This window comes from Passer domesticus, chromosome 1 (genome assembly GCF_036417665.1).
Source record: "Passer domesticus isolate bPasDom1 chromosome 1, bPasDom1.hap1, whole genome shotgun sequence".
Lineage (NCBI taxonomy): Eukaryota > Metazoa > Chordata > Aves > Passeriformes > Passeridae > Passer > Passer domesticus.
In genome coordinates, this window is record NC_087474.1 from 13,469,736 (window position 1) to 13,494,264 (window position 24,529).

Below are 24,529 nucleotides of genomic sequence, written 5' to 3' on the forward strand. Positions count from 1 at the left end.
TGACTCTTGTACTGCACAAAGAGGCCCTGGAGGGGCACAGGAGTATATGGAGAGCTATGGTATCCATCTTTCAAGACCAGAAGTTTTTGGAAAAAGCATTGCCTTATGCATACTGAAGAAATAATTCTCCCTGCTAACACCCACACAGGTTTTCCTGGAACTCACTGTCTCCAAGCAGGCAACAGATCCAGAAAGTTGATATAGTTACTGTAAGTGGTTTGGAGAATGAAGTAGGTCTTACATCTACTTCTAAGAAATTTCATTAATAAGTAAACATATCCATAAATATTCTGAAAAAAACAGGGACAAGAAAGACATACATTTCATCCACTTAGCAGCAGGAAAGCAAGAAAGGATTTCTTTTCATAGGCTTTTCCTGTAAATTATATGGGAGAACTGCATAAATCTTCTTTGAGCCAGTTTAGCCATACACTATGTTTTCCTGTTAAAATATTCACATACAATTAAGTATCCACTAAGCAGACAGACAGGAGCAGAGACCATGGAGATGCAGGAGGAGGGTGTCAGAGAAACAGACTACTTCTCACAATACAAATTACAAAAATCTCTGAAGTGGTCAATGTAAATTGAATCTCTTCAAAACTGGCTTTAACATATTGTCATTTCCTTTTTCCTTTCTCCCAAATCACTCCAACTTTTCTCTGTTACAGCTGGCACACAGGAAGCAAATCATTACAGTACCACACACTGTTACTAGACAAATCCTGCTGGCTTCATTCACATCTTAATGACAGTCTAAGGCCTTTAAAATAAGGCTTTAAATAATAAACTCAACCACAAATATACCACCATTGCAATAAATTCATATAAGACATGCAGACACTACGGCAGTAAGAGGTTAGATGGCTAGGAAGATACACTCTTAAAGCCACTTAAAACACAATTACAAAGGAAAAGCTTTCAGCTGTGTTTTTCCTTTATAGAAAGCAATGCACTGTCCCTTCAACACCTTCTGTTCCTGCCTTCCTTCCAAGTGAAAAAAGTCCACTTTGCAATCTCTTGACCCTAAAGAAAGCAATTGCATCAACCTTAGGAATTCCTGGGTTTGGCCCCAAAACATGTTCTTTGTTGGTGTCCTGGACTTTCATGGTAAAACCACTAGTCTGGGGGTGTATAAGTTTCTTAGGAATTACCCTTCAACCCACATACCTGCCTATGAGCAGTCCTGATCAGCTCCAAAGTAAGCAAATGTCATCACATCCTCCACAGCAAGTGGGCACCTTCCCTGAAAAACACAAATGCAGTTAACTCCAAATCATCAAGACACCCATCCCAAATGGAGCCAAGCCTCAGGCACATCAGATACATCCAAAGAAGTAGTGTTTGATGTTGGCTGGCCCCAGAGCACTTTGTTCCACATACAGGAGTCTTACATCAACCTACATAAGAAAGTAAGCTCCCTACTAAAACAAAGGAAAAAGCATTTGATTCACGTTCTCTACATGGGTCTGCAGAGGTGCTCAGTCCCTGCAGTCACTGCAGAATCCTGTGCACCTGATTTCAGCAGTGTGAATTCCCCCTGCCAAGACTAAACACTCGCAAGGTTTTTTCACTGCCTAAGTAATGATGGTAGGTGATCAGAGTCTGGCTTAATACCACGTAAAAGTCCTTGGAGGTGAATCATTCCTGAAAATGTATTCAGTTTAATTTAATTCCTGGTAAGAAAAGTGTCTGCTCATGATGACCCTTTGTGAAGTGGTTGTAAGCTATACATTTTACTTGTTTCTTCTCTAATGTTTGGTCTTAATTTTTCTGCATCTTTCCATGCTTTCTCCTCCCCCCTTCCTGCTATGTATTTAGGCACAGAATATTGTATTGTATTGAATTTAGGCACAGAAGTATTGTTTACTATCTCATTAAGCTCATCTGAGAACAATCACAAGCTCCATTAGACCACACTGGCAATATATGGCTTTAATTATTTTTTCATAGAAAATTCTCACACTGGAGTAGAGTAATAGAGTGGTTGTGACATCTTGCTACAAACTCTTATGTGGGAGTGTATGTGGTGGGAACAGGGCCTGAGGAGGGCTAATGGAGAGGCAGGAGAAGGCAGAACTGTTCTTTGGGGGTTCTCTAAGGAGAAGGATCTTGGAAATATATCCATATGCTGCACATTCTAAAAGTACTTCCATTTTCAATGTCATACGGTCAGGATTATAGATTCATCGTGCACTAAAATCTAAATCAGGTCACTAGTCACTCATTGAGATGATAGTCATACTTTATTAAAACTTTTAAGCAATTTTGATCTGATAGATTTTCATAATACTTGATCTCTAAGCCATATGCCACTATTCCTGTATTTGCTGTTCAACCTACCTTATGGCACAGTAAAAAGTCCTACCATCTGGCAGAACAATCAAAATCTTGCAAATTAGAACATAATTCTAAGCTTTCTTAGTATGTTTTTTTGGCAAAGCCTTTGTCCCAGAGTATGAATTCTCCTTACGAGCTAGAAAATATTTCCTAAGATATTTACAGCCAGAAAAACTTTGGTACAAAGTGTCTCTTTTTACCAACTCATGCTGCTTCTAAAAGCAGGGGAAAATAGGCCTCAACATCCTTAATGCACTTGGCTTTCACTTCATCAAGGCTTTTCTGTTGAAACATTCAATACTGTCGATAGGAGAATTCTTGCGCTGGCAAGACAGTTTTCCTTTTTCAAGGGATCATAAAATAGCATTATGCATTTATTCAAATCCTACATAGTAGAGGTTATTCCACTGCCAAGGCTGTCAAGGTCTAAATCTTGGCCTCCCTTTTCCATCTCCAGGATATTTGCCATTACTTCATCTCCAAAGAACTATTTCTTTTTCTCCAATCTCCCCTAAACACACCTAAAGAAAAGCCTTGAATCCTCCAATAAGTCAGCTTAAGAGCGTACGAGCAGCCTGTGAACGCTCCCCAGAGAAGCCAGCAGAGTCTGTGTGAAGACTCCAGCTGGGATGAGGACTGCCATGACTGGTTTTCCTGCTGCCTATATAGGGGTAGGGCAGCTTTGCAGGGGTCTGAGAAAAGCTGTGTGGAAAGCTCTTTAGTCCTTCAGCTTCCTCGCAGTTTCGTGATATTTTTCAAGGCACCTGGCTGGGGCCTGTGAATTGGCAGGCACTACTGACCTTCTGGCAACTTAATGAGACCCATTGTTTCAGTTCCAGACTCCACTTCTTTAAAACAAATAGCTGGTGTACAGTGAGTGTATAAATATGCACAGAACTCCAGAAAATTCCAGCCTCTCAATTCCATTGTTCTGCTGTGATCTCTGCTTCTCAGGGGCCTTTAGCCCTTGTCAGTAAAATCCTGATGGTGAGGAACAGATAACTTAATTACCTTGAAATTGAAGTTTCAGCCTCAGTGTTCCCTAGCAATGCGTGCATCGAAAGCATTATGTTTTAAAAGCCATCTGAAAGCATGGGAAGGTTGCCAACTATTCAAGTATTGTCATAGTTCTGATTTTCTCCAGCTCCCCTGATAGCACTCAGAAATGGGACCAGCCTTCCAAAGAGGAAAGACAGCTGGAATAAAGACAACTCCATTTACGTATGCTGAAATCTTTCAAAGCAAAGAATTGCACTTGGCTTCAGTGTTGCCATGTGGGTGCCCTCACTTCCCACTGGGGAAGAAGTGCCTCCCTCCACTCTCTGCTGCCTGGAGGAGGCAGGTTCCCATTGAATCAGCTCATCAGGAGCACTACAAGCACAGCTTTTTTAACAGGAAGCTTTGTCAAGGTATCTCTGACAGGCCCACAAGATTGCCACAGTGACTATATTTGGTTTAGTGTGTATTTCTGCCTCGTGGTCCTCACAGTGAAAGCTTGAGTTCAAGGTAAAGGGAAGCCCAGGAAGCCATGGTAGACCCGGGGAGACTCACCCTGATTCATCTTTTCACTATCACTTCCTAGATTACCTGTCTGTCCAGGCCTGTTACCTCTCTCCAGACAAACTCTGAAGATGGACAAAGGGCTGGCTGTCATCCTGGCTGAGGTGCTCTACTCACTGCTTGGCTGTTTAGGCCTTTGCTGCTCTTGCAGACTTTGGCGCAGGACCTGTCATTTCATGGTGGAGCTGCTCAGACAGGCACTGGTCCAAGATGAAGGCTGCTAAGCTCTACCATGATAAAAATAAATAAATGAGACTCTGGGCAGACTTTGTCCCCCTTCACATTAGAGAGCCCAGAAGATCTTCACCGTATGATTTCATCTATGTATGTTTGTTCAAGGGAGAGCCTTGTCACACAAATGTGACTGGTGACTATAACTCATTCTCAGAGATCTGTGTTCTTCTCCTTGGAAATGTTCTACATTTTAATATGTTGCATTGTCTTCTCTGGAAGCACCTTCAGAGCTAGAAAGAATAAAACAGGAAGTGAAGGAACACTGAAATCAAACAATGTGGAAGGTCAGAGGAGAGTGTAAATAACCTCATAAACATTTACCTCTCCCAACCCTCCCCAGGATGGAGCAGCTCCCCTCTTCAAAGCAAAAACAAAGCTCCTCTGCACAACTCTTTTGCCATTCTCCCTTCCTTCCACTGCTGCTAACAATCCTATAGATGCTGCCTTAAAGAATCTGCTGATTTGAGCTAAAGCCCTGTGTTTGTACTGAAACACAGAAGTAGCTCATTAAACTCCTCTTAGATAAATTGTTTAGACTTAGTAATTCTCTCCTTTCCTCCCCTTACGTATCCAGCCTATTGTTTATAGCTAACATTCCAGGCTGTGTGTGATGAAAATGCTGATGTGTTTCCTGAGTTACAGACTCAAGCTTTATCTCATCTGTCATTTAGGAAGCTGGCTGCATTATCATTTTATACTGGTGTGTGCAATGTTTATTTTTCCCTCATTATTAACATTGTATAGGAGGAAGTGCCCAGCCCCATCAGCTGGTAACTGTATTGTGCATACCATACAGAAACACACACAAAATAAAAGGGAATACGTAATGTAAAGGTTTGGAGAAATTTGTGAACACACATAGTTTACAAATTCTCTGTGATATTGGGGACAGCCTCTGGGTGACAGTGTCCATGTGTATTTATACCCTTCACACACTATCTTGGTGCAGAGCTTGCTGGTATCCTCTGCTGTCTTTAATTTCCATTTTTCAATCAAAATTCACAGGATCTGATTTTAAAAAAACTCCTGACCTTTGTACAGACCTAAAAATGATCATCTATGCATCCATCTGGAGTCCTCCGAGGAATACCTCCTTCCCAGATTTTCCTCTGTTTGAATTCCAGGGGAGATATCACTAAGCAGTGACTCACCCAGGAACAGGAAAGCAGCAAAGGCAACCCGGGTTGCATGTGAATCTCTGACTAGATATTCTGGTCAATAACAAACTAATTGAAAAAGTCAAAGACAAGCCCATGATTTAGAGAAGCTATGTTTAAGAGAAAAAGAATCCTGAATTTCCGATAAGATTTTGACTTAAATCCAAAGAATGCACAAGTGGTTAGTAAAAAGAGGCACATGCTTATTCATTTGTCTACAAGAGATATCTCTTGGGCTAGCTCATGTGCATGGATTTTTTAATCAATTTTTGCAAAGCCTGTTTAACTTTTGGCTTTAACTACTGAAAGCAGTAAGTATTGGGAGAAAAAAGAAGTATTTATTCTAGTACTAAAAAAGAGAAAGAGCAGAGGTTGTAGGGGCCAAAAGCAACTGAATTAAAAGATAACATCACTGTGAAGGTGTAAAATTGCCTATTTTGGGCTTTGTACTGTGTATGAGGACAGCTTCTAAATCTGCAACATTCTCACATGTGGTCGTCACCACAATTATTTTGAGTTACTGTTTTTATCAAACGGGCTCATTACATGCACACAGTGGATTGCCCTGGATTTCTGAAGGATCCCAAAAATAAGATTATCATGCTCTCCTAATGTCAGTTCAACTCTTCTTAGAGAGTCTATCAAGTGCTCTTCTTGAACCAATTTTCTTTTCATAATAATAAGCATTCTAATAATAACCATTCTACTAAAAAGCACATTCTTTCTAAATTTCACCTACAACCATGGAATGCCCAGGGAATTAGTTACCAGTTCAATCTTTCTTTCAACATGGTTTATCTACAGTTGCTTATGCTGACCTTTTTTGTAAAGAATTATCTCTCCAAAATAACTTACATGTGCCTAAACTGAACAAAGAGTCCGGACAAAAATATGTCCTGTCAAAATCCAGCTTGAACTTAGACTTGTCGCTCAGGTCTGCTTCCTTCTCTTTCCGCACCCAGTAGTATTTTTTTCTCTAATTCAAATGGTTTCAATTCCATTTAATATTCTCTTTCTTAACACCTTACTTCCTCATTAATTCCCAGAACAATGTGTGATTTCAAATGTTTGCCCTGTGGTCATCCACAAAACTCACATTGTCAGTGCCAGAGCTGCATAACAATCTCCATGGATTAGTTGTCAGAGGCTTGGGCCGGGTGGATTCAATTTTCTGAATTTTCACAAACTTCTCATAATAACCTTGGCAAGATTCAAACCACCTTGGAGTTGCTGACTTTCCAGCAAGTTTTTCAGCTCTCCAGACATATTTTTTTTACACCACTTAAAATTAGTCGCTTACTAGAACACCCATCTCAAGGTATTTGGTGCAGTTATTTTGGGATCAGTGAAAACAGACATACTGGAAGAGCTACAGACTAAACCAAAATAGTTTAGAGATGAAGTGTGTAAACTGCTCTTTTTGTTCTGAGCATGGTATCTCCTGCAGGGGCCCTGGAGGCAAAGCCTGTGCAGTACCAAAACAGGATCTGAGTCTATATTAGACTTACACTATATCCAGCAGGGGACATTTATATTAGACTTACACTATATCCAGCTGGGGACATTTATATCAGACTTACACTATGTCCAGCTGCAGCACAGGGACATTCAGTCCATTTGCTTTAAGCCAAATTTCTTCCCATTCAGGGACTGTCCCAGCATTGCTGTGCTGCATTCTGCTGCATTGTGGTTCTGATGTGATCTAGCGGTTGTAATACTCTCGTGCAAGTTGCAGGTGATGTTTAAACTGTGCTATCTATCTATAATCTGAAGGAGCTATTTCAGCGCTCTCCCCTCCCCTGGCTCTCCCTCCTCCATCCCTTTTCCAGCCCTGGAGCCGGCAGCACCAGGGTCCGCCTGCCGCCGGCCAGCGCCGCGCAGGGAAGGCAGGACTGCGAAGGTCTGCCAGGGCAGGATGCGGGACATCCTCCCCCTGCAACACAGGCGAACCTGCCCAGCAATTCTCTGCATGTAGAGAACGCTAGATGGCACACAACAACCGCTGTATTGCTGCGTTTTTTGATTCGGAAGCCAAAAATTTGTTTCAAAGCATCAGCCTGGAATGTGGCTAAAAGGACCGAGCAAAATATGAGCCTAAGTACACTATTAAACGCCACTGGGCAGATAACCTTTCCAATAAAATTTCACCCCTCTTACTCTGTCAGAGTTATTTTGCAATTTATAGCTCTGCCTAACTTGGCAGCCTCGGAAAGTACACAGATACTTTATTTAGTTGCTTGTTGACAGGCAAGGGGATGCTCATTTTGGTGCAATGTGAAATAACAGAGTGGCATGCAAAGTAAAGCCCACTTGGCCCAGCAACGTCCACAGTTCAAAATATAACTGCTGGGACAAAACTCCAGTGATATAATTACCTATCACAGAGATTCTGCTAAACGACTTGTGCTTCACTTTGCAAGTAAAAGCAAGTACTCGTTTTCACTCTTTACATAGCTATAAGGTTGTTTGGTTTTTTTCCCTGTCCCAAGAGACCCAGAAACCCAGAAAAGAAATTTGCTACTACAACTTAATACACTTTATTGGATCTCTGCTTACTGTGGGTCTGTTTTAATTCTGGTGTCGGGGGGTGGAAAACCAAAGGAAAGCATTTACAGAAGAAACCTTCACACTTAATTTCCAAAATATTAAAGCAGTCAGTTCCTGATGTTACTTCTCAGATTCAACAAGCATAAAGTGATGAAGGGTCTGGAGCACATCTTATGAGGAGTGGCTGAAGGAGCTGGGGATGTTTAGCCGGGAGAAAACAAAGCTCATAGGGAATCTTATCAATCTCTGCAACTGCCCTAAAAGAGGGTGTAGCCAGGTTGGGGTTGATTCTTCTTCCAAGTAACAAGTGACAGGACAAGAGGAAATGGCCTCAATTTGAATTTGAGGTTCAAACTGCATATTAGGAAAAATACCTTGAAAAGACTTGTCAAGCATTGGAACAGGCTGCTGAGGCAAGTGGTTGAGCCACCATCCCTGGAGGTATTTACAAAATGCATAGATGTGGCACCTGGGGACATGGTTTTGTGCCAGACTTCGCAGTGCTGGGTCAATGGCTGGACTTATTGATCTTAGAGTTTTTTCCCAACCTAAATGATTCTATTACTCTATGACTCTAACTTCTATGAATGTGTGACATTACAATTTAACTGAAAAAAATGTGAACTTTCAATTTCCTGCCTACTGCTAGTAATTGGCATGGCTTCTTTAGAAAAGAGAACCATGTCCATGATTACACGGTTGAGGTTCCATCCTAAACTCACCGAAGCGGGAAGCTGTAAACACCAGTTTACTGGCAGAAGGGTGCAAATCCTTCCTTGCCTGTATTACCTAGCTGACACAGGGCTGGGGAGGGACTCTGAAGGTGGCTAGGAAGAGACCTAGGGGCCCCCTAAGTGGGGACTTTTCTGAGAAAGCAACTTCAAGCTGTAGAATGAAGACCAGTGTAAAGCACCCACCAGGTTGAGAGATGACTCGTCCAGGGTGAAAGGACATTCAGTGCTAACCAGAGCCTCTGCCAGATATGAGTGTTGGGGTTTTTTTTCTACTTTCATTTCCGTTCATGTATTTTTGCATGTTCTGCATTTCATGGGTTTTTTTCCAACTATATAAATAAGTAGTTTTATTTGTTTTTAACTTGCTCCTGTTCATGTCAAGAATAACTTCTGAGTAACTAGCTGAACTTTATAGTATCCCAGTCCTCCATGATGGCCATCCTAAAAAAACAGAACCCTGGATACCTCTTCCCTGCTTCTCTTTGCCACTCATAACAAGGTATATTTCCACATAGTTTCAGGGACCAGTTTGAGGTGACAAAAATAGATGCCTTGGGAGAAGAATTTATGCCTAGAAAATTCTTCAGCATTAAGTCAAAAAGAGGGGAGGAAGAACAGATAAATTCATGGGCTTTGTAAGAGTCATGTAACTTATTTTTCAGTTTCAAGTTAAATTCCTCTCCTACCAAACATTCCAGCCAGTTTAAGCTAAGTGATCTCTATTTCAAGGATGCCATGGTAAGCAAACTGATGAAAAAACTGTGAACTGTGTAAATCCACATTCTGGCTTACATGACATACTCTTCCAAAAATACTGTTGCAAAGTTGTGAGTGTGTGCTGACAGTTTTCTGTAAGAGCTGCATATAATTAATAGAAGTATATAAACAATTCTCCCATCTAAAAAAAAAAAACCTCATATTTTTTTATGCTACTTGGAACTATAGTTGCTTATTTTGTATTTGTTTCTTGAAATGCTTTTTTAACATCATCACATCATTAATCACATTAAATTCATGAAGAGCGATTGCAACAGCATGGGAATGCTTGAAGACACCTGTCTCATACACAGGGACAGACAGTGAGAAGCAACTTCAGGCACAAGAATCCTCTGCCTGGAACCAGATGAATGCTGATGCAGCTCCACCACTTTCAGAGCCACACTAATACCTGCACTTGATGTTGACCTGTTCCAGTTGTGTTGGACCGATGGGAAGTGACTCAGATGTTACTTTACAAAGACATTGAGGTTTCTCAGCCAAATTCCTACCAGCATGTGTGAAAATGCCCTTGGGGTTTACCTGCATCTGTAACACATACACACCTAAATATTTCCCATTGACATTCTATGGTAAATCTTGAAAATTGATAGTAGAAACTTAGTATCATATATTTTAATAAAACTACAGAGAAATTGAATGTTAATATTTTAACTAACATTTTTTCTCTAAACATATGGTACTATTCTAGTCTACATTTTGTTCTATATACTGTGCAAGAAAAAGTAAAAAAATGCGAGTTGGTCACAGTCCAGAGGAAAAAAGAGCAGATTAGAAACAGAAGCAGTGTGATCTAGGCTGTACACCGGCAACAGACTTCAGGCTGTAAATTGCAAACAGTAAAAGAACATGCAAGAGCTGCTTGTGGTGGATTCCTCATCAGTTGAGGCTTTCAAGCAAAAAGTGAAAAGCCCTCTGAAAGATATGCTTTATTCAAACAGGCATTTATGCAAGGCTTGTGTTATGTAGGAGATCATCTAGTTTGATCTCGAGGATCCCTTATGGCTTTACAGTCTATGAATAAAGAACCTCTTTCACTATAAGAGACTCAGTATTTCAGCTACTTTGGACCCAACGTGGTGTAAGCAGGACTGCCACAAAGCAGGAATTGTGTCAGATACTTCCAATGCTGTGAAGGCCCCTGCAGAACACAATGGGGGACAAGTGTGTGAAAGAAGTCCTTTCAGTGCCCCATCAGGTCAGTTGTTTGAGCACAAAGCTGGGCTGAGTAGAGAATTACAGTATCTTACTTCTCTTCTCACATTGTGAATCTCTTTCACTGACATATCCACGACCCAGTAAATTTGATATTATGGCAGCACAAACATGAAGTCTTCGGTGATTGGTGAGAGGTATACAGGTCTTCTGTGTTGCCATTTTATGTGGTCGTTGCTGCTTGGAGGGAAAAAGAGCAATTCAGAAGAGAGTTAAAGGTGGTTTATGAGAGAATTTTTCACACTCAAAAGATGATCAGAAAAGTGACTTGTTATTTTAAAGGGTAAAATAGAAATACTGACAGCTTGTCCACTCTGAATAATTAGAGACAATTAGCTCCACTAATAGAAGCTATCAGTAATAGGGTCTAGACAATGGAAGAACTGGGTTATAAAAAGGGGTTACATCTGACAAACAAAGATACTTTGTTTCCTACTTATAAAAAAGAAAACAATTTCATGGATATAATCAGCAACAACTTGATTTTAGGAAGCACTTGAAACAGTAACTATGATATCTTAAATGGTATTTGGCTTGAAGAAACCCCAGAAGCTTGACTGTAGCTTTTGCAGTAATTTTGGCTGATGTGCAGAAATGCATAAACAAGCTCTTCCCCAGCTACTTCAGATATTACAAAGGAACATAACCATGACACCACAGAGCTCATCTCCAGCTAACCACAGAGCCTTCCCAGCCCTCCTAGACACCCACTGCAAACCCTTCCTTGTTTCCTTCGGCCATTGCTATAGAGCCACCAGTTACTAAGCTAATTTCTACTGGAAGCCAGTTCAGATCATTTTTCATTTAACACCAGTTACAGCAGTAAGCAAAAGACAGGTATACTCATAGCAGCTGGTGATGAAAACCAAAATAATTCTGAGTAAAATAATTATGACCTAAAAAAAAGAACAGTATATGCCCAACAGGAAAATTGTTATAAGTCTTATTTAAAATATTTGCTAAAGATTTAGAAGAGGGATAAACACTACATTTTGAAAGGAAAATTATACTGATTTAGAATGGGTTGCATATCTACAGCTCATATAAAACACCAGCTATTTCTGGAATGTAAAAAATATTTCAAGCAGAAATATTTACTCTCACAATCCACTCTCAGAACTCAAGTTGTTGTCTTGTTTACTGGAGTAAACTTCAGTTCAAAGGTTACTAATTGATGTCCCTCAAAAATAAGCATCTTATACACATCCTTTTTGGTTTGGGCTAGCTTCATGGGGGTTTGTGTTTCTCTTGCTCATTAACTAGGAATAAAGGCCAAAGTCCTCAGTTCAGCAAGGCAGAAGCTAGGAAGAAGCAGAAGAGGAATGGCCCCAGTTCAGGCTGGATTTTAAGCATGTACATTCTTTCCCTCCTCACCACATTTTTTTCCCCTCTTGCTGAGAGTGCTACACTATTTAATGAGTAAGAGCTTCCTTTTTGTTTCTGCACCCTCATTTCCTGCTGCTTCTACCCTGTAAGCCTCCTCCAGGATTTTCAAAATTTTTCCAGTCAAGCTGGGAGAATGCACTGAACTGAACAGATGATGGAGGAACTGATGTGCAAGAAAAATAGAAAAGGAAGTAAGAGAGAAAAAGATGTGAAGATATGGAAACAGGGAAGAAAATATGTCCTTCTGTATGCAGAGGCCCTAAGGTGGGTTTAATGAGTAACTAAGGAGTACAACTCTAAGTGCAGGTCTTGAGAAGGCTTCATTTGATGCAATTTCATGTCTTAAAAATAGATAATTTTATGGTGTGGCTGCATTTCCAACGCTACGTGCATTTCTGATCCCTCAGTGAAAAAAATTGAATGCTTAATGTACTAAAAGTCATGTAACACTGACTCAGAAAGCAGATTGCTACTGGTCTCATACCTTCATCTCAACAGTGCAGACTTCATATAATTTCAAATACATTCCCTAAGTAAGTTATAGGGTTGATATTTTCCAGTTACAATTTTTAAAAATAGAAAGCCAATGTTTTTTGTACATGAGAAAATAAATGTCCAAAACTAAAATAAAGTGCCCCCAAGCAGTTTTCTGTACAGAAGTCCCATAACAAGACAACAAACATAGGTTTGGGGCTTGTTTTGCATTGTCCTGTAATCATCTGGTTTGCAAAAGCTTCTCATTTTCCTAGAAAGGGACTTGGAGGCCAAACCACAAACACATTCAAGAGCCAACCATTTTCAGACAAGTTACTTGAAAAAAATAAGGGGAAGGGCAGTTTTTTCTCTACTCACAGATCAGATTAGTCAGGCAGACAAGTCCATTCTGGCATCATGTAAGGATGTCTGAACACGCACCAGCAACTTGTGTACCTGATCCTGGGCAGGGAAGCACTCTCTGAAACTGCTGTTCCCTTTTAACAGCAAAGAGGCACCTCTGCCACTTTTTAGAAGAGGACAAAGACATTGAATAGGAAAGATGGAGTAGATGAGTGATTGCCATCAGGAATTAAGTCTCCCAGAGTTCCAGATCAAACACCTGAACAGCCAGCATGGTGCTACCTGCACACTTAGTGCGTACAAGCTGAAGCTGAATCTCTTGGCACAGATCTTCCTCTGCAGCCAGATATGCAGCTCTGCAGAGCCCTCCAGGCACAGAAATTCCACAATCCCATGTCTCCAAGGTTCATCTCTCCAGACCCAATTGCAGATCAGAGCTTTAGTCTCCAGTTCTCTCAGGGCATGGGTGAGCCTTTCTCTTCAGTCTTATTTTCTATCTGTAGAAACATGCCATCATACAAATGACACCAATAACAAATCTGTTTCTTCCTAGAGAACTTCAATCATGACTCTTGGGTCACCTTTTCCATCCTTCTATCTGCAGAATTCCAGAGGACTTTATAAATGACGAGACAAAAGAGTTTTATTTCTGGAGTCTCGTCCACAAAGCAGTAAACCTTGGAGGTTTTTTCCTTGTACTTGTCCAAAAATACATTTTTGCTCTGGTTTTAGTTATTTTTGAGTCTAGTACAAAGTCTTGGATACTCCTAACAAATTCCTCTCCTTCCTTGATGTCAGCATCCTTTGAATACTTGTAGAGGTTAATCCTCCTCCCTCCATTTGCCAGCAAAATTCTGTATGTTTATGTTGTTTAATTTTCTTACATAGATTGAGGAAAAAAAAAAAAACTTAGCAGAGAGACAGAAATTTCTTCAGAAAATTACTTGCTTATAAAAATGTGCAGATGACAGAAATCTGTTAAATGCCCTCACAGACACAAAGGCTCCAACATCAGCTGAGGTCATGGTAAGCAGCAGAAAATGTATTTAGAAGCAAGTCTACAGGAAGAGGGAATACTTTATTGCTCAATAGCAGAAGAGGCTTCAGTAAGGCTTGTACACTAAAAAAGTAAGAATGGTCATAGCACAGCCACTTGATCTGTTTTGTGTGTCCAGCAATGACCAATAGCCTTGGGAAGAACCAGAGCAAGCAGGCACTGTCACTTTCCTCAAAGTCCTGCTCCAGAGCCATCTGGCCCAGGGTCACAGTTCCTGTTCCTAGTCCTGCCAGGGAAAGGATGCTAGCAAGTTCCAGCAAGCTGATACCTGCATCACGACGTTTATGAAGGGTCAGAAAAGTGAAACTCTGCTTACAAGCTCCATTAAAATTATTATTTAAGCTAAAACTAGTCCAAGGTCACACTAAAAGGTTGTATCCCTTATCTCCATGCTTGGTGCCATAGCCAAAGATAAGACAGAGATCAATCCTGCAACCAAGTTTTGTCCAAAAAAAAACCTGCATTGTTGAATGTGAAATGGTCTGTCTGGAATATCTCTTACTTGGCAGCAGTTTCTGAGGAAGCCCAGCAGATGTGGGCTGGACAACACCAGAGGCAGCAGAACTTTACAGCCCTGAGAACAGGTACAGCTCTGAGCTGGAGACAGGCAGGTCCAGCAACTTCTGGCTCACAAAAATGTTAAGCTGGGGGGGAAAAAAAGCTTCTTGCTTGCTTTCTTGCTTTCTTTTTCATATAGATGCATTGCAAATGGAAAGTCTTCTTTTAAATAAGTTGCAGTAAACTCTGTTGATGCTCAGCCCTGAGGTATGTTTCTCCATTACTGGACTCAATTTAATGCAGCAATGAAGAAAAATACTAGAGTTTCAGATCTGTTGGTACTATTTCAATTTTCTTCCATAGTTTTATTAGAAAACTATGGAGAAACATCTTTCCTTTCTTCTTGCTCAAGAAAACAAGAGACAGGAGGACAGTCCATGCCAGCCATGCCTTTTCCCTATTCTCCAGTGGAGGATTAGTGTTTTTGTATACTGAACTCAAGTACTTTTCATTCTCTTCAAAAGGTTGCTGCCTTTTTTTTTTAATAATTATTTGTGTGTGACAAAGTCTGACCTGTTTTAAAAATATTTTGGCAATATTTAGTGGGAAAAGAAATCATAATGTAACCACTCTTTTAACAGTCTTAAAATGAGACAGTCCCACATGAAGCAATGCTGCCCTGCCTTGAAGAATCATTACCCAGAGGAAAAGCACACCACACCTATTGCACAGTTTATATCTTCAGAAGACTCTGCCAGGACCTTCAGGGTGTTATTTTCTCTCACTGTCTGTAGAACTGAGGAACACAAAAAATAAAAAACCAGTGCTATGAAAATAGAAACTCAAAAGAAATTATAACACAGAAAAATTATATAAGGTAGTAGAAAAAAAAAATCTGGTTTGTCATATGAAATAGAATTGTTCTAAAGTACTCACATTTCTCTTTTTTCCCTTTATATAGGTATTATATCAAACATATACTCTGACTAAGATACCTATCCTCACAGGGAACTCTAAATTTAGGAGCTCAGAATAAAACTAGCCCATCATTTGCAAAAAGAACTGCACAGGATATCTTGCAAACATCAAAACCATGCTTGATTTTGACTAATTTCCCTTTTCAGTATTGCAATTTAAAGGAGCCTATGAGGCCAATGGACTCTAGATTAACAGGTTTACCAAACTATTACAATCAAATTGGTAATTATTAATGGTCATCCCTTCTGGATTAAGTTCATGGACTTGTAAAAGATATAATGAAAATTGTCCACACAGTAGAAATGTGAAGGGAAAATCTTGGAAGTCTGTCAGGGAGGAAACCACAAGATTTACACTTTAATAGATCCACTGGTTACAATGGAGATGTGGATGAGGACAACAGCTGGAATCAGAGCTGACAATCCCACAGTTTCCATGGAGTTTCCACCACATCCTATTATTTATTCAGAAGCTATTTTCCAGGTAAACAGCCAGCCAGCTCGTGAAAGTGTTTTCAATAAAATAATTTTCAAAGGATGGTGGAACAATAGAATAAGGAGGCCACAGAGAACAGGTGGTCAGGCTTTGCTTTCGGGTTACCTGATTTGCATGTTTGAATAATCATTTCAAGTGCATGGTAGTATATTAGAAAGTTGTATATATGCAGTATCTCAGTTTTACACAGCCAAATTATATTTTTACACTACTGGCTCATTTTTTAGCCCAGTTAACATGGACACATGAAAGTTTTTTCATCTCATCACTAGCAACTGGTGTATTTACGTGTGTCCTATAGTGTTTGGACCCCATTAGTGGATCTCTAGCAAATGCATAAAGAGATGAGACATGAATATTTTTGGTTGCCTGAGGAATATTTTTAACAGAAGAATGTATTTTGAACCGGAATTAGCCAGCAGCACCAGTAGCCAAAAGTACTGCAGCAGCTGAGCATCTGGGAAAACACTCAAGGACAGGCACAACGTTTAGAGCAGCAGCAAGGCTGACAGCAGCAGCCTGGGGTGAGGGTTTGTGGGCAGGCTGACCTGGGGTGGGGACTTGGGGCACCAGCAGAAAAAGGGTTGTGAAACAAAAAGCTTTGGCAGTTACCATGGGACATTTCCTCACTGAGATATCTCAAGCCAGGGGCCTAATATGAAGCAAATGGCACAAGCCCAGGGCTGCTGAGCCATGCCAGGAGCACAGCACTGTCCTTCATGGTGTCAGGAACTGGGTGCAGCAACCATAAGTACTGCAGTCTGCATGCTGCTGCCCAAACAGCCCACAGGAGAAAGGAAGAACAGTTTAGTTGCATAATGAATTTTGATATCAAATTGAAATGTTGCCATAGCCCATCTAAAAAGCAGGCAAACCATAAAGATACAAGCACTAAGCAGAAGAGGCTTTCCTAGTTTCTCATGAACTCACGTGCTCCCTAAGGTTCATGTTTTCCCTAGAAAAGTCATGAGCAGTGGTGGCATCTCAGGGTCATAGAGCAGCATAAGTTAGAACAATTATCTATCCAACATAAAGAGTGACAAATCTTATTTCTAGAACAAATAGGTACACCAGTGGGGGTATGAAACATGGGAACTTAAATGCTTATAAGAAACTTGTTACTCTTCTCAGAGAATATTGTAATAACACTGCTAAATAAATCAAAATCAGAACTTTTTTTTCCCCTGAATTTAGCCCATACAATTTAGCCTATAAAGTTTTAAGAAATCAGTGAATAGCTACTTCATCTAGATGAGTTATTTAAATGTTCTCAATCAGTATTAAAACCAGACAGTGTAGAGAGTTACCACTCTGATACAGTTAAAAAAAAAGATTTTTAGTGCAAAAGAGAAGAATCTTTATAAATCACATACATACATATATGTATATACATCTATGTGTATGCATATATATGTACAGACATAAACAGATCAAGATTCAAATTCCACTTACACAATAATTAATCCACCTCCTTTCCCTCACTTCAAGAAATGTAATCACATAAATTTTTTTACTTTTATTTACCAGTACTGGAAAGAAAAGAAGATAACAGCTGGTGACATCTAAAATTTAAGGAGCCAGCCACCAGAATTCACATTCCCTCCTCAGCCAGGAAAGCACTGTATCATTGAGGGGATGCTCTGTCACTGGGTATAAGCATAAGGATATGAAACCCTAAATACCAAAAGAGAGTGCCATGTGAGAAAACTGTCAATGAACTCCTATATGAGATTAACTGCATATCATGGATGAGATCTCCTCTATCATACAGCAAGACATTTAATACAACCACCCTGGGATTTTCTTTTAGACATAAATTGTCTCATAACTGAGTATTTCCTTTACTAGGTTATTCAATGACTTCCGTTAGAAGAAAAAATTATAAAAATTACCTAGTGAAAAAAATCATATCTTTTAAATTTTAAATTTAATTTCCTGTATTCCAGGAAAAAAGCTTATTTCCAGAAACACCACAGTGCTCTTAAGACCGTAAGTCCAGTAAGATAAAGAGAGTAAGGTGATACAAGTAGTTCAGTACATGGATTTATCAGTGCTGTGTCATTTGAATAAGAGCAAAGGACAAACCTTCTCCTGCAGGTGAAGTGTCGCAAACAAGTCTGCACCTTTTCCCACAAGTGACTCAAGTTCCTGTTTGCACTTAGAAGTCAAGGCTGAGAGTATGACTAAAGCAAAAATGTCCAGACAACAAGAATGACAGCCTTCATTTTCACTTCAGTCCCATCCTTTCCCAAACGAAAATAAAAATGCCTTCAAACAAAAATTACACCACTTGTATTCAGTTTACCCCCAGTAAAAGGATGAGGTGCAGCAGATAAAATTGTTACATAAATTCCCAAGGCTTGCCTGGAATAAAATTAAATTTTAAATAAGGAAGAACAAACAAGTCACTGGAAAGCCTTAAGCATGTTGTATAAATAACCTGCAATGCTATCCAGAATCAGCTGAGCTGTAAGCTTCATCTGCCCCAACCATGAGTCAGCTTGAGTCAGTTCACTGTACTTTTATGGTACTTTCAAAGGCAGAAAATGCATCTCCCAGCAGCATGAAAGAACTCCCTGAAATGTGAAACAAGTATTTGGTGGGAAGGTGTTCTCTACTATAAGATGGTAGTGAAATTAGTGGAATAAATAAAATACCAGTATACTTAATATTTCTGTCTTCTTATTTTTAGCCCAAACAGAGGACTGAAATCAAAGCATGCAATGAAAAGCAAATCATGTGCTCTTACAGCCAAGCAATTTTAAACTCTTTGTGAACTGCTCCTTCTGCACAGCAAGTCTCCAACTGTGCAAAGCAGCACTATGGCAATATGGATTCAGTAAACAGGGAATGCTCCCAGCTGTTTGCATCCCTCCCACTCCCAGTATGCATAACATCCTGGCTGGCAGAAGTTATATTTGTGTTTAAACACGATAAGACTGATTTACATTAGGGGAATGTTTCTGATCAATCATTTGTGCTGAATAGCCAGTGACTAAGTGGAAATGTTTCACAGAGCAGAACTGAGTAAGAAGTTTATAAAACTTCAGGACGTGGTTACAGTCTCTAATCTACTTAGCAGAGAGCTCACAACTTCCTGTGGCCGCCTGCACAGGGCACACACACATTTCTCCCAGTGCTCAGATCCATTATCCACAACTGTGGAACATAAAAGGGAGGGAGGGCTCCCCACACTTCACTTTGCCCATGGAAAGTTAAATGCCAAGTTCAAACTGGTTATTACAGTCAAGGGAGAGAGATGCAGGACTTTTCAGGCACTAATCTTCAGGCAGCATGAATCACTGTGTCCACTGGCTGGTGTCAGCCCGGAATCTAAGGAGCTGCTCTGGCTGGGATGGATCTCAGGGAAGGTTTGGTGCTGCTGCTTCCAGGATGGATCACGGGCTGGGCTCCTCTGGCAAGCTGTCAGTAGTGATGGGGACAGTGGGGCTGTGGAAAGCAGCAGAGGTGAGGAGCTGCCCTTACTTTAGCAAGCTGAGAATCCACTGGACTGAGAACAGCAGATGTGCTCTTGAGGACGCCTTGCAGAATAGTTTCATAGTCCACAAATAGATATTTACACCAGTATAACATTTCTGCTTTGATATTTGAAAAATAATAAAAGAAAGTAAATTAGCTTAAAATTAGGTATTAGACTTTTATGATATTTTCATGAAGAAAAAACTAAAACAAGGGGGTTTTGGGCAAAAATGCCACCTTTTTTTTTTTTAAGATTTGTGCTGTCAAAAGAGAGTCTACCAAAATGGATATGTTTCAAAGCTAATTTAATATATACCATTAATCACAGCTTTTAAACTTAATCTGTCAGATCTTTTTAGACAATGAAATTACCCAGCACAGACCAATTTTAATTCAGGATTTACATGCTATCTCACAGCTATGTCACCTAAGATAATTATTTAAATTGAGCACCATCTTCTTTTCATTATACAGCTTTTCACAAATCTCAGTTCTAGAAAATTTATAATATGACTTCAGCAATGTCCCTGTAAACCTACAAAACTAGTATGTAATTATTACTGCCTTCAGTCAAGGCCAGATTTCTCTTTATAACCCCATTTTACTATTATACAGATTTGCAATATTAATGCATGAGGCAGAAGGCATCTGAGAAAATAATTTTCCTGAAGTTGTGTGTTTGCCTTCGGAAAGTGAAAACAGACCTGCCATTTTCAATAGTGTAAAACAAAGATAACAAAAATGAGTTAAAATAATTCCTGAAGCCTCTCATCCTCAGGGCAAAAGTCTTGAAGCCATTAGAAGCATCCCTGGCCTTTCTTATGACAGCTTTGTAAATCAGGCTACTTTATGAGACTGGACATGTATACTTGATAGAAACTAGAATTTGATATTTTTCAAAATTTTGTTTATAGCATGTAGACTCCAGTCTGGAAAGTAGCTTGGTGGAGTTTTCTTGGAAGCTGCAGGTTCATTTTCAGAAGACATTGTGTGCCTCAACAGCTCTTGGAATTCCTCTTTTCTGAATGGGACTCAGGGACAGATCAGTGCAGCAGGAATGTAAGCACGAGGGTGTGTGTACCACTGGCAAAAGGAACAGCCCAGAGCCCACACTGCAGACCAAAGAAAAAGGACTGTTCAAAGCAGGTGAGGAAATCTGAAAGATCACAGATGAAAATGGGGAGAATATAAAGGAAGGACAGGGTAAGATGGAGGGTGGGTCATATACAGCACAAGATTTTTTGTGATACAGATACCAGACAAGCAAAGAGAATTAAGATTTATGTTTACTAGTCTGAAGACAGTCTAATTTTAGCTAAACCTCAGCTACAGCAGAAAGCCAATGCCACATACTCAAATATGTGGTTACAGAAAATACCACAGATCCTGGGTAAGCTGTGAGGCAAAAGGCTGAAAGCCAAATGCTTTCCTACATCTGAGCAATGGGACATCCAGGATGGCCTACATGTGCATTAGAATCACAGTAACTTTAAAATACATTTATAACCCGTACTAGAGTGATCAATTCACCTCCTTGCAATGTTCAACCTTGTTCTTTTTGAGTTTTTCTCAAAATTGTTTGTGAATCTCTCTGTTGTATGTAAGTTCATCAACAGTTATCTTTTCACTTTCATTCCTTGTTGGTTCATCACACCCAGCTAAAATCATAACTTTGTGTTTTTAAATTCTGTGGCCAGAATATCCTACTGCCAAGGATACTAACAAACTACAATTCTCACTACCTGATGATGAATTTCATTTAAGAGCCTGAACCTGTAGACTGAGAAACTCAGTTCTTTGCTTGATGAGTCCTGTGAGTTACAGAGCTTACTGCTGCAAAATAACTGCAACTGCTGTTAGAATCATAAAGAAGGCAAGAAAAGCTGGCTAAACAGACAACACAAAGTCAGAATTTCTTTCTGTTAGACTCTGCTTAGATGACAAGGTAGTGGGATAAATCAATATTCAAGCAAAACTGCTATTAACGTCCAGACATAACCTCTTAAGAAAAAGAATATTGATGACAGTTGTTCTAGAAAGATGACATCATATGGGGATCATTGAGAGTGCACAAGCAAGAGATTCTGGCTGTAAAGCTCTGGCATCTTCATCCAAACATCATTACTGCCAAAGCATTTTAGAGATGAGCCTTAAAAAAATAACTTTTTTTAAAAGTCAATGAAATTATTTGAAGAAACACAATCATGAAAATAACTTCAGGAGTGTAATAATGGGGAGGATAAATTGGGGGTTTCAGAACAATCTCAATATAGGACTCTACTACTTGACAGAAATAGTATTAGAAAAAATATTCTGTTCTGCCTTTTTTGCCATTGTTTTCTACTGGAACAGCCAATCACCTCATACAATAGTCATTCCATTTCCCCAAATCTCTTTTCCCAGTGGTACCATTACTATTTATTTCCTTCAGACTATTTTTGCCTTTTTTTCTTGCCTACTAGTCTTGCTTGAAATATTCTGTTTTCCACATAGCTCCTCTTTCCCCTATATATCAATGACCATTAAATCTGTCCTTACTCCCGCTCTCATGACAGACTCTCAGTGCTAGTAGACTGCTACCATCTCCTATTTTTTCTACAGCTGATACCAAAATCCTCCTTTCTCCTTTCTATCCTTCCTCTCCTCTGCACAAGTCTAAATTTCAGTAATTTTATGCATTAATAACTACTGCATTGAGCTTAAAATGTTGCAGGATGTCCCTCTGGGCAAAACCAAAGCAGAAGAATTCTTCAGGGAAAGCTCTTGCTATCGTCCTTGTTCATTTCTTTGGGAGCAGTGGAATTCATTTTTCCCCTGAATGAGCATGAGCTGCTTGTCTAAACAGTGGGAATCCCCTGAGAAGGAGGGAACAGAATATGCAGGCACGTGATCTCAGAGTCTCACAAAATAAAAGCAGCACATGGTAAGAATTAACTAACTGCTGAATCTCAGAAATTTACTGTGCATTCAAAATTATCATCCTTTGGGGGTATTTTTAATCTCCCGAAGGCATTTTTTCTTGGGTAATTAAACACTAAAATATCTTCAAGCCTGAATTTTTTAATCTAGTTCTCTAGAAAACAATATTCATTTCAAGCAACATAAGGAGTTGCAGAAGTTCTCTGCCCTGTCTTATCATGAGAATGAGTGCTTGAACATAAATCTCAAAGGCTTTAGTCACTTCACTTAACTCCGACTCACTTCTTTACTTTGGAGCACAGGGGGCAACCTGCAGTTCATGCCTAACCATGAAAAAGGATTCCTGCCTTGCTTATTGAGGATCAAAATATCTTATAGAATTTGTGCATAAAACAAACTCTCTTCACAATGACATAGGAGTCGCACAGAAATGCTTTGGAAGATATAAATGTGACAAACAAGAAGGAATGTGTATGCTAATGGCAGCAGGGGTTGTAACAGCAACAGCTCAGCCCACCCAAACATATGCACAGAGGGGAGAGCAGCTCTTCAGCTGAAGGAAGTGCAGAAAACCAGCCAGAGAAGCATCAGAAGGCACAGTGCAGCTCTAACACAGCTGCCCCCAGCCCCTCTACTCCAACAGCCTGCTCTGTGCCAGCAAGGGCACAGTCCCACAGAGGGGCCATGTGCTCTGGTGCCCTCTCTTTCTTCTTGCCTGACAGCCACAAGTTGCTTTTTAAATGCTGGCGAGCCTGAAGGAAGGGCTTGGTGGACTCTGACCTTTTCAGGCTCATGTTAAACACAGGACTGTGGATTGAACAAAGCAGAGATCTAAGCATTGATCATAAACCAGGTGTAAATATATCAGCTTTATTGCACCTTAGTGCTGCACATTGCTCCCGTGAACAGCAGGCAGGCAATCTTGCAGAGCACACCTTTGCCCGCAGGATACAAACTGTGGCAATCTCCTGGCTGAACATTTGTGACTCACTTCACTCCTTGTGCGGGGCAGGAGAACATGGCTCCAGTGTAAACAGAGCATTCCATATCAGGGGCACCCTGTACATGGCCACAGGCTGCCTCCAGAGAAGTGCTGCTCATTCCTCACGAGCAGACAAATAGAGGCTGTTATCAAAAGCAATGACCACAACCATTGAGCACCATCACTTCCTGTACTAAGTGAGCCTTCTAATAATACTTTTCTGTGAATCTTCTCTCCAAGCCCTAACATCTCCTCCATCCTCCACGCTGGAAGCCAGAGCCCCGTGCTGACCAGCTGCCAGTGAGGTCTCAGCGCTCACGGTGCCCCTTGGCGACTGCACAGTGCTGCTGGAATAAAACAGCGGCTGCAGCTGCTGCTCCCTGCTTCAGGGTCAGGCCAGGAACACGGGGTGCTCCTGCAGCCAGCTCAGCCCAGGTGGCTGCAGTCTGATGTGCTCCCAGGAGACCTGCTTTCTTTTCCTGGCTTCATTCCTATGCTTGGGAAAATGACTTTGACTTCCTATTTTCTGTCCATTTATCTATCTTTTGTGATCAGACCGTGATTTTTTTACGTCAGGTTTATAATTTGGTTTTCTTTAGTTTGGAAAGAAAAAAATACCTTAAGTAGGGTAGGAGCATTTTGAAGAGGCAGGGAAGGAAAAGAAGAGGGGTGGAAAGGGAAAGTACTCTGCTGTCAGTAAAAAAGTTTGTTGGGAAAGTGGAGCAGCACAGATAAATTATCACGCCCTGGGGCAGAGGTGACAGAGGTACTTAGTACAGTATGGAGAAGTGAAGGTGGAAGTTCTAGTGGCTGGTGAGATTATGATGTTGCCTAATGGGTGTCTTGATGGGAAGTATTTGCATTTGGGTATTAATGTGCAAACCATGCACATTAAAACACATCCTGTGTTTGTTATCACTGAGGCCCCAGTTGAAAAATATCTCCCTCTAAACCCTTTGCAAGCTGCAGGAGTGGAGAAGAGGCTGGAGAACAGAGTGACAGCTCTCTGGATGTGTGGGCTTTGGTAAGTCAGAGTTCAGCAGCTTGGCAGCAACGTGGGGCAAACGGGAAACTGCAGCCAAGGAAATACGCTGGTAACTGGTCAGGAGATGCTGCAGCTTCTCCTACCAACCAGCTCCTCCTTCTCTGGAGTGAGGGCTCCCGAGGCACCCAAGTGACCCCTCACTCCAGAGGCTCCAGCCAGGCACTGGGAGGGATTGCAGCAGAGCTGCCTGGCACAGGGATACTCATCCCCAGCCCTCGAGTGCAGCTGGGCACCCCTGATTTACACAGCTGGCTTCTTTACAAAGGCAACACTGGGCACACCAAAACC

The 24,529-nt window shown here is 40.6% G+C and overlaps 2 long non-coding RNA genes across 2 annotated transcripts; one reads left to right on the plus strand and one right to left on the minus strand.

Moving 5' to 3' along the window:
• Window positions 1-22: 22 nt before the first annotated feature.
• Window positions 23-4,162, plus strand: LOC135286677 (uncharacterized). Its single transcript, XR_010350795.1, has 2 exons — window positions 23-209; window positions 3,923-4,162. It is a non-coding gene; the product is annotated as an uncharacterized LOC135286677 (long non-coding RNA).
• Window positions 1,079-24,317, minus strand: LOC135286752 (uncharacterized). The gene is made up of 3 exons (XR_010350825.1): window positions 17,901-24,317; window positions 15,064-15,138; window positions 1,079-1,246 (listed from the first exon to the last, which is right to left on the minus strand). It is a non-coding gene; the product is annotated as an uncharacterized LOC135286752 (long non-coding RNA).
• Window positions 24,318-24,529: the final 212 nt, after the last annotated feature.